Below are 12,162 nucleotides of genomic sequence, written 5' to 3' on the forward strand. Positions count from 1 at the left end.
AGTCTTTTTCTTTCATCATCTTATTTCTTTCTAGATTTTCTCCTTTCAATTCATTGTTAGTTTTCGATTCAATTCCGTACGTAATTTTGTTTATTTGAGTCCTTCAAATAAGAATCTATTCCGACCTCAAGCCACAATTTGTACCAAGCAATCTCATTGGAGTAAAAATGAGCTATCAACACTTGCGACACCAATTGAGTGACAAACAAAGGTGTGAACTTTGAGAGCTTGTGAGGTTGATTTCTTAACTTTAAATTATTTGTTATTTTTGTTTTTGTATAGTATTTCCTTGATAGGTACAATGGCCAATGAAGGTGAGATTCCTAGTTGGGTTAGTGCTATCATGGAAAAGCTTGATGCTATGAATAGTCGAATGAGATCTCTCTCATGAAGGATGGATAACATGATAGAGCATCTAAGATTTTCTTAATCCACCTTCCCAATCTACCAAATTTTCAAGCTCCCTTGAGTGGACATGCTCCAAATGAATTACAAGGTAATCAAACTAACTCTTGCACTCTAGTAAATGAGGCTAGTAGCCTACTAAGTGTGAAAGATAATTTATCTTTAAGTGAGTCTAATGTCTTTATACTTCATGATGATAATGTACAACTTGAGAGTGTGGATATACCAGTTGATCCTAATGATGACAAAATTGACTCTTCTAGAAAGATCGTTTTGTGTCCACCTAGTGTTGAAGCTATTTTGACAAGTGATAGTACATTGTCTGTTGGAAGTCATGAGGACCAACTTGTGTGTGAACCTAGCCTACCACTTGGGGATATTTTGAAGTGCTTAAAGGACCTCAAGTGAATGGTGATGTTGAAAATATTGATCGATTGTATAGGTGTGACCCTTTAATTGTCTTTGTTAATGATCAAGCTAGTATAGAGGTTATAAATGATTGTATTAATGGTAATATTAGGGGAAATAAGTGTTTTTTAGACCCATGTCCATGGACACTCTATACATTTAATCCCGGTGATTATTTGAAATATGGTGGTTCTTCTCCACACCACTTGGTGCTTGTGCAAGAACACAAGCCAACCATGGGTGAGGGTGTTGGAACTTATACCTATGACGGAAAGTCTTTCTTGGAGGTTTCTAATCTACTTGAGAGGCCAAAGTTGTGTAAGGGAAGAGTCTCCAACAAAGATGAGTGCTATAGAGGGGTTATGAGCTTATTGAGACTTAGAATCCATGTGAGCCTTCATGAGCGGTTGATTGATTACCATAGTTTCTATAACATACCTCTTTGTTAAAAGCTCTTGAATGACAAAGTTGTTCTTACTTTTTGGAGTTATACACCCTTAATTGATCATTTTGATACTCGGTTATATCTTAAGTGTATGCAACCTTGGCATGATACTATGATTGATTTGCTAACTCTAACCCTAATGCCATGAGGAAATCATGTTTGTTTGTCCTTCTTTTGGTTTTACAAGGTTCGAATTCAAGGTCGAATCCTTTTCAAGAAGGGGAAGATGATACGAGTCAACTGATCGTCAACACCATTGAGTGTGTATTAGAGCAATTTCGAGTATAGTTGATATATTAGAGCTGAGGAAAACCATGACGAAGAGAATAAAGAAGAGCCCTTGTGGGTTATTTCTAAAATAGCCACTTTGGGCTATTTTTGTAATAGGATATTTATGCAAAGGCAACTAATATAAATAGGTTCCTTAGACATTTCATTAGATAGCTTTTGATGATTAATGAATGTAAATACTTTTGAAAGTGTGAGACAAGCTTGGATCAGCTTGTGGCAAGGGTGGATTCTCTTGTGTTGATACTTTGTTTAGAAACGTAGGTTGCTCGGGAATCTAATTTCCTTGAGGTTTACGTATGATTTAGGTGCTTTGTTTGGTATATTGATTGGGGGTTTAGGGTTTGATATACCCTTTATTTGCTTTCAATTCCTTTCATTATGTCTATCTTACAACCTTTCCATTCTATCTTTATCTTCGTATTCATGTATTAGTTGTAGTTTTCATTTTCCGTACTTTGTTTATGTATCATTTAATCATCTAAGAAGATAAAATTTTATGTACTCTCTCCGTTTCGTATTAGTTAGCCCATATGGACTTGACACACCCATTAAGAAAAATATTTAATAAAGATTTATTTTACCAAATTAGCCTTATTAATTATTCTTTGAAAATATAAATTTGAGTATATAAACTTTGTTTAGTCATTGTCACGGCCCCAAAATGAGTGTTATGATGGTACTTGACGCAACGTATCTTGACAAGTAACCCTATCCCCCAAGCTGATACAAAAAGAGAAAAAGACAGAAATATCCCAAGGTAAGACTTCTAGAACGAAGCTGAACTATATAAGTAATCATAACAATGCAGAAAGAACTTATCCAAAATACCAATCATGCCCAAAATTAGGTGTCAATAGTGTAAGAACTACTAATACAATTCAAGAGTCAAATACTTCAGAAAAATATCCACAAAGGATTAATATCTGTCTCCGAATACTAATAAAGACATAACTACTATAGAAAGATAGACGTGAACTTCGGATGCATGAATGTCCATCCGCTACCTTGGAAGCTCCAACAATCGCTCGAGTCAAGCAAGTTGAGGCACACTCGAGCTAGGACCTGCACCAAAAGGGTGCAGTAGGCATGCGTACGGTTCACTTATACTCAGTAGCTATCGTAGTCTGACCAAGCAAAGTAGTAAATAAAACATACAAAATATACACTAAGGGCACGTCACCTGCAATAAAAGAAATGTCCCACAACGCTAGCCCACACCGCTTGCACTAATAGTTCTATAATATCCATATATAATACAACAACACATAAGATAGGGATACAAATATACACAATATCACATACAGGTAGAACAAAAGAGGGATATGTATAATCAAGATCATCAACTATAATTAAAGGAAGATAGAACAGTTAGACATTAATAAGTCAAGATATAGAACAAATAGGTAGATGACAAGTCAATATGACAATTCAAATACAACATAAACACAATAAAATGGGTGTTATATATATATATATATATATATATATATATATATATATATATATATATATATATATATATATATATGATGATGATGATGATAATGCATGGTATTGGCACACAACCTCAAGTTTGGTACACAACCTCATGATCACCAATATCCGCAACTCTTTTTCAGTATGATCCTTTGGAGATGGTCCATAAAATCCAATATCCGATACCAATATCCAGTATTCTAATATTTTTAGTATTTTCAAAGCAAATACATAACATAAGACATAAATCAAGGACACATACATGACAACAAGTATATATAAATCAGTAAAACGAACAAGTGAAATGATGCCTATGATGACGTGAGAATGACGATGCAATGTTCACAACCAATCAAAATGAATATTTTCCAACCAATCCACGTGATGTATTTTCACACTCAATCCACATGATGTATTTCCACAACCAACCACATTGTTTCAATTCCACAACCATGTGAGCCAATATTCACTCATTACTTTCGTTTCATCCATGAATTTTCACATGTCTCATATATCCTTAAGTATGGATATATCACAATATACCAATGAAACCACATTAGGCATTTCAACAACACAATATAATTATTCACATGTATTCAAGGCTATCAACACCACATAGGACCCTACACGGTCACACATATCATATCGTATCTCAATTTCAACAATTACATGACATATAAGCCCCCACACGGGCATAAAACATAGAAATACATTTTTCATAATTAGTTTCCACCTTTAACATGCATTTTGTACCATTATTTACTACCCAGCCCAGTCTGAAAGAATTAAGCCATAACCTACCTCGAATGCCAAAACTGGTCCGCTACACTTTGAACCTACAACCTTATTTTTCACGAATGATCTCAAACTCCACTAAAATCATCAACTATTAAATTTAAGCATCAAAACAAAATCAACGACACCCATATTGACTACCTTTGGTTCGGGGTCAAAACGAACCCCCGAAATGGATTTCCAAAAAAGAAGGATAAAATTAGAACTTTACTTCAAAAATATGTTCCCCATATTTTTAGGAATCTATAGCTTAAAATCCAAGTCAAATCGAGTTAAAAACGAAGTTTAAATTGCAGAAAAATTATTTTTAAGCTTTACCGGGTAAAATTTTAAAAATTCGAGTTAAAATCAAGAATCGGAGTTGTTTTGAAGGTTAAATTGATGAAAACTAGTAATTATAAGATAAAAATATTATTCAATTGAGAAGGGGTGAAATTACAAGGTAAGGTTGCGTACGATACACCCTTGTTGTGGGCCCTTTTCTGGACATCGCACATAGTGGTAGCTTTATTGCACCGTGCTGCCCTTTTTTTAGAAATTAATCAAGAAATTACTAAGAAAATTGTGAATACTTACCTTAAATCTATAATAAAATAAAAAAATAGGTGTTAATTTAGCTCCCACAAGCTTCACTTATAAGCTCTCATACTATTTTAGGGTTTAACTCTCAAGAGACAAGATGAAAAATAAGCAAAAAGTACCAAAAAGGGTCATTTATATTGCAGATTTTCTGTTTTTTTTTTTGCACCAGATTTTTCCCTCAAATTCACCCCGAATTTCGATGGAGTGTCGGAGATTCATTTAGAGTCCGATATATACAAAAGAACTGTGCAACCATACTAAATTCGATGTTCTAGATGCGTTGGTAAAGTCAAATTTTTGAAAAAACATCATTTTCACAAAGTTGACCCCCGAAATTCGAAATCATAATTTTCCAACTCGAGGGTCGCAATGAGATTTAAAAGCCATAAAATCATAACAAACACGCTAACACCCTCAAATCGTCATTTCAGATCTTCTAGCGAAGTTGGATTTTTCATCTAAAGTCATTTCGATCAAATGTGGATCCCACACACATATTTTCAATTTTTCAACTTTTCGATCAATAGGTTGAAATGAGATCGGATGCACCAGTACCCGAACCAACGGTCTACCTAGCTTGAAATTGATATTCCGAAGCTGCTGGCGTAGTCCGTTCAGCCATTTGTTGGACGGATCAAAAGATATCCACATAAGTCTAAAATAAGGCTCTCGAAGCCATCAAAAACCACAATATCGCATAAATGGTACCAAAATGCATCGAAAATTATGTCAATCACTTCCATACCCCAAAAATACCTTAATGCAACTACGGGGAGGGGTAAAACAATCAAATCAATCAAAACCACAAATTTCATCAATTTTTTTAGGTGGTTATAGTCATTTAATGAATACTAAAAAATACTCCACCAATTTAATTATTTTGAAACGGAGGACGTAGTATGTATGTAATTAAAACATTTTTTATTTTGTTGAGAAATGAGGAAATAATTCATGATAGAGGGTAACAAAATAATGAAATTGCACTAAAGTTTTTGATGCGGCATTAGTTCGTGTAAACAATAATAGATTATGGCTTGGTGGCCATTTTTAATTTCTTGCAATGCAGTTTCACAAATAAAAAATTCAATTAGTTACGAACTTTATCATTTATTCATCGCAAAATTTTTTGATCTCAAATTAATTAATATTCCTACTCAATCCCATACGTATATGTATGGGATCCTACGTGACGGTGGTGGAGCTTGTGACGGTTGCATTGGTGGTGGCTGAGGCTGCCACAGCTGCATTAATGGTGGTGGAGGCTTCCATGTATGTGACGTTGGTGGTGGAGGTTGCCATGGCTGAGGCTGGACGTATGACGAGGGATAAACCACATGCTCAGTTGTACTTTCCAGCTGCAGCTGCATTCGCGTCGATTGCTGAGAATTTTCCATGATGATTTTGTAAACTAACACACAGAGAAATGGGTGAAGAGTAGAAGAGAAGTACCTGTGCTCTTACTATTCCTATCTAAACTTGGTTTTATTACCAAAGAAAAAGGGAGTGGGGCCCGGAAGAAACGGCTTTGAGTCCATTATTTCTTCGAAGAGGACTGTGTGAAATAATATGCTGTCACGTTTCATGTGGGTCATTTTCGATCAAATTAATGATGGACTTAAATCCGTTAATGATGTGGAGCCCACTCTCTTTTTTTCCGATTAGTTTAATTGCACGTATAATTTTTTATTATTTAAAATAAGATCATTTTGTCTATTGTGAAATACAAAATTTTAAACTACTACTAAAACATTTATAGATATAGATTATAGATAGATTATAAATTATCTATCTATCTATCTATATATATATATATATATATATATATATATATATATATATATTACTTATTATATTTCTTTTAATTTTTCTTTAATTTCTATAAACTAACAAACCTATTATTTCTATTATACAAATTCTTAATTTCTCCTAACTAACATTCAGTTCAAACTTGAAGATTTTTGTAAATTAAAACACATCAATCTCTTTCCATGTTAGTTGCTACTATTTTTATTTATGTGTATTTTTTTATCGGTTAAATTGAAAATCAAACCGTTAACAACTAAAAACAAATAAATCAAAAATTGATTTAAAAAATATGTTATTATTCTGGTTATTGGTTTAGAATATTTAAAAACCAAAAAATCGATAATACATAAAAATGAATTGACAGACTGATGCACACTATACAACGCGAATCCAAATTAGTTAAACTTCAACCGGTCAGATTGCAGAAAAGGCCTTCAACACTTGTTGCCTTCAAGTATAAGAACGGATAAACAATATTTAAAATTTTGTTTTATGTTCCTCGTTTTCTCTGGGAGAACAATTAGGTTTGCAAGTTTATTTTTTTCTGCATTATCTTTACTTTGTTTCATCTTACAGAACAGAGCAAAGTTAGTTTAGTTGATTTGAATCTATCACTATTTCTTTCCTCCATCGCTAAAGGTTCATTTCGAATCACGAGCACAATCTCTTTTTTAATTCTTTTTTATTTTCATTGATTTTTTTTTACTAGTTTAATCGCATGTGTCTATCACGATCCAAATGTCCATGAGTGACATCTACACTAATCTTCCTATGGGAGAACCATCTAACCGAATCATTACCTAATCACTTAGTCAGTATTAAGATGATATTATCATAAAATCAACATAATATAATCCAGGACTAATCATTATTAATGCAGAAGTCAAACAAACTACTTACTAAAATCCCCAAGACCCAAAAATCATCGTACAAGAGTTACTAACAAAGATCATGTCTAAAGAGATATCCAAAAATAAAGAAAAGCCTGAAAGATTGACAATGACAAATAGGATGATCCATGGCAGCTTTGAGACGGAGTGCACACCCTTGGATCGAGATCTGCTATCAAACGCTAACAGTTGGCAACAAAATCAACTATATCCCGCTTTATTCGGCCCCATCAATAATGTTGCCTCAAATCAAGATACATCTTAGTCACTCTAGGATGTATAGAAAACTTCGAACAATGAGCCTCAGCTAGAATAGTAGGAATCAATTCATCAACACGGGGTACACAAACTCGCTCCTTAATCCACAACACACCATCACCATCAAGAATGACCTCTTTGGCCTCACCCTGCAAAACCTTATCACGAATCTTGCTCAACTTAGAACCCTTAAATTGTTTAACCTTGATTTGATCAAGAAATATAAACCTTGCCTAAATGATGGCTAGAAATCCTCCTCTCTAAGTCACCTCAAGTCGGATAAACCTGTTAGCTAAAGTCTGAATCTTTCTAGCCAATGGATGCATACTAGCATTCAAATAAGCCAAACTACCCATACTTGCTGACTTCCCGCTCAATGCATTAATGGTCATATTAGCCTTCCTCGGATGATGTAGAATAGTAATATCATAATATTTAAGCAACTCCATCAATCTATGTTGTCTCAAATTCAGATCCCTCTGCGTAAACACATACTGCAAACTGCGGTGATCAGTGAACACTTCACAACGAACCCCATACAATTAATGCCTTAATATCTTAAGAGTAAAATCTACAACAGCTAACTCCAAATCATGAGTGGGATAATTCTTCTCTTTGGGATTCAAAATGGGTATGGTTAAGAGGTATGGTGTAGAACTAGTTACTTTTTAGTTTTAGAAGAATGCTAAGATATGGTGGAGAGCCTATGTTTAGTGTAGGGATACAGGTTTTCTTCCCTTGACTTGGACACAGTTTTACTTAATTTTTCTAGAAAAGTATGTGCCTTATACTTTGAGAGATAGGAAAAGGGATGAGTTTGCTTATATTAAGCAGGTGAACATATCAGTTGCAGCCTATGAGGCCAAATTTCATTTATTGTCTCGATATGCATCTCACTTGCTGAAAACTAAGGAGGAGGGGATCCATCTTTTTGTGAAGGGGTTGAATACAAGTCTTCATATTTCTGCTTTTCAGATGACATCTTTGGATAGGTCTTTTCAGGTAATGGTTGATTTTGTCCACTAGGTGGAGGGCGTAAAGCAAAAGGGCTATGCTAAGGCATTAAAAAAGAAGGCCCGAAGAGGAGGATATTTCAGTGGTTCTTATTCTAGGGGTCAGAGTTCATAGGGATACCTTCTCGCCTCATTCAGTCAGCGATGCTGGTGTTTGTGGGTGGTCTATTAGGAGCTAGCCAACCATTTCATACTTTGGTGGTTACCTCGCTTTATCTTCACCAGCTCAACAACCTACCTTAGATCGTTTATATTATGAGTGCGTTGGAGTTGGTCACATCAGGAGGTTTTGTCTTAATGTGAGGCAGTTTGGTCAGTCTAGCCAGCAATAGGCTCCTAGAGCTTTAGTTCCAGTAGGTAGGGGAGGAGGTGGTAATGGTACAGGTCATGTAATGCCCCGAGATTGCAACTGAGCCATTACACGGTGCTTACAACCCCAAAGGACCATAAGCTAACCCATGACTAGTACCTGCTATGAGTATTAAATATAATACTGAAATATATATGCGAAAGAAATCTGAAAATTTCATAAGATTCTCAAAATACTAAAATAATAGTAACTAAGTAAAACTGATAATAACATCCGAAAATTGAATAACAGTCTATGCTAGTTTGAAAGCCTCTAACTGTTTGAATATGGAGTTAATGGGACAAACCCCCAACTAACTCCAACTAAAATAACTACTGAACTGCTGAAACACTGAAATAAGTAAACTGTGACTTGAAATATGAGGACTCACCACTATAGCTGTTGTTGATAGCCTAAGCTGCTAAGTACAGTCAAGAACCTAAGCGTCCGAACCTATGATATGAGACATCATAGCGCAAAGAAAGAGTACGCGTCAGTATGTGAAATGTACTGGTATTCTAAGTAAGGTAAGGCTGATATACATGGGTTCATATGCATGGTATGATAATTGACTGAATGAATGTCATGAAGTAACTAAATGAGAGTATATGCTAAACTGTAACTATTGAACATACTAAACATGCTATACTGCACATATAGTTATACATCCTGTATCTAAGATTATACTGAAACTGAGTGTTGAATGTTGATGGCTGAGTAACTGATAACAGTAGCCATGGTTCTGTAGAACTGTCTGAGTTCTTTACTGAATACCGAGACTGAAACTATAACTGTGGAAGTGTTCATCTAACCGACATACCCCAATATAGATTGATTTGGGGTCCAACCTGCGATCCCATTTGGAAGGATGCTAACACCTTGCAACAGGATACTAACAATATTGGGTCAACCCAAATTTGGCAGGAAAACTTATGAGGTATATATATATATATATATATATATATGATTGCGTCAATCCTAGTCTGGTAGGAGGACGACTTACCCTATGCTAGCTACGTAGTTCTGTAATGTAAAGACTTCTATTAAGGGTCAAACCCTTTGCTAGCAGGAATGCCCCCATTCCTGGGTTTGCTCGGTGATGAATCCTACTCCCAACTGAATCGACATTGAATTGATTACTAGACTATACTAGGCGTGACTGAATTGACACTGATCATGTTGACTGACTGTACTGTACTGAGTTTACTAAGTTCTGTTAACTGGCTGAGTACTATTGTTCTTGACCTTTACCAAGACTAGTCTATAACTACTCCAACTAATTAAACAACTAGATTTTGGGTAATAAATACCCCCAGGACTCGATAGCACAATAGATAAAATATAGCAAATCTTGTAAGCAAAGCAATAGTCAATTGTCCATAATTCAATCACTGAGATATTTTGTCAAACACTTGGAGGTCATGAACTTGTACATGAATGAGAACACATGCTAACATGTCATGATTACATTATTCATTTCACATAGACATTCTATAAAACACTTGGGGAGCATAATTAATGCACATGATAATGAACAACACATAAGCATCGTGACTAAAACTTAAACTTGCAATTTCAAGGGTTTTGGAATGGGAATTACTTCAATCAACATACATGATATCTTATGTTCATGAAACGTATAATTGAATCTTGAATTGAAAACCCATACAATAACATAAACATGAATACAACCTAATTTGCGCATGTAAATCATGAAATTGAAAACTTGTAGTTTTAAAAAGGGTTCTTGGACTCCAAGGGTGGAAGGAAACACAAGGATGAACACCTAACATACCTGAGTAGTTGAATTCTTTAAGTTTGTTGGAATTTTTCTTGGGAATTGACCTTGAATCTTGAGGGCTAGGGTTTTGTATTTGAGAGAGAATATTGATCTGAGGGAATTGAATGAAATAATGATTAATTAGGCTATTAGGGCATTAATATCCTTTTCTGGACTGATTAGGGTCATGGAAAAAGACCCAATTGCCCTTGAAAAGAATTAAATTTTCGTCACTGAAAATCCCGATTTTAGCCATCACCGCAACACGGTGAGCCACTGGAATTTGTCTAAAAGTGTATTTCCACAGAAAAGTGCAAAAATACGCTTTGGTGCGACGCGGTGGTAGCGCGTTGCGTCACTAGAAATTGACGAGTGTGAACTGGCTCTCCTCCGTGATGCGATGCTTATCGCGGTGCTTCACTGGAAAATACCAATTGAGAACTGGAACCTCACCGTGATGTGGTACTATCATGGTAATTCATTGAAAACTGATGAGTTCCATTTGGTCTACCACTGCGATGCGGTACAATCGCGTTGGGTTACTGTCTGAAACTAAATTCACTATAACTTTTTACCCGATTATCGAATTAAGGTAAAATTTATATCGTTGGAAAGTTGATTGAATTTTCCACACTTGATAGGTCTTAATCAGGAAAATTCTAGGTATACTAACGATTATATATATAGGAACCCTCTTACAATAAGAGCTAAATTGAATTAGGAAAGTATGGGGTATTACAATATCTCTCCCTTGGGAACATTCGTTCTCAAATGAGTCTGTTTAAGCTAAAAATACTGATGAACTGAGTTTACACACTGAAGCATAATTACATGACTGAACTGATTCATAAATGTATGAATGACATAAGAATGATATGCAGCTGAAACTGAGCATGAAAAAGAGATATTTTAAGAGGATTGATACCTTAAGTTGAATATGAGTTTGCGGAGATGAGATGAGGGTAATTGGTCGCCATATCTTCTTCTACTTCCCAAGTGTTTCCCACAACGGTCTGGTTTCACCAAAGAACTTTGACCAAAGGAACTTCTTTGTTCCTTAGTCTACGAATCTGACGATCAACGATTTTGACTGAAACTTCCTCATAAGAGAGATTGTTTTTAACATCTACACTCTCTATATTGTTTTAAACATCTACACTCTCTATAGAGACTACAACTGCTGGGTCACCTATTCACTTCTTTAACAAAGAGACATAAAACACAGGATGCACTGATACTAAGTCTACTGGTAACTCAAGCTTATAAGCTACCTTACCGAAACAACTTAGAATCTTGTAAGGCCCAATATATCGGGGACTAAGTTTCTCTTCTTACCAAATCTCTCACCCCCTTCATGGGAGAGATTTTCAAATACATATAATTACCAATCTCAAATTCAAGATCCTTCTTTCTCATATCTGCATAAGATTTTTGTCGGCTTTGGGCTGTCTTAAGTCTTTCCCCGATCAACTGTACTTTCTCTAAGGCATCAAACAACAAGTTAGGCCCCACTACCATGGCCTCAAACAAACCAATGGGAGATCTATATCTTCTCCCATAAAGAGCCTCAAATGGAGCTATATGAATAGTGGAATGATAGTTGTTATTATACGTAAACTCAATCAAAGGTAAGTGGTCATCCCAACTACCCTCAAAGTCAACTA

The sequence above is a fragment of the Capsicum annuum genome, unplaced genomic scaffold (genome assembly GCF_002878395.1).
Source record: "Capsicum annuum cultivar UCD-10X-F1 unplaced genomic scaffold, UCD10Xv1.1 ctg5436, whole genome shotgun sequence".
Classification (NCBI taxonomy): Eukaryota; Viridiplantae; Streptophyta; class Magnoliopsida; order Solanales; family Solanaceae; genus Capsicum; species Capsicum annuum.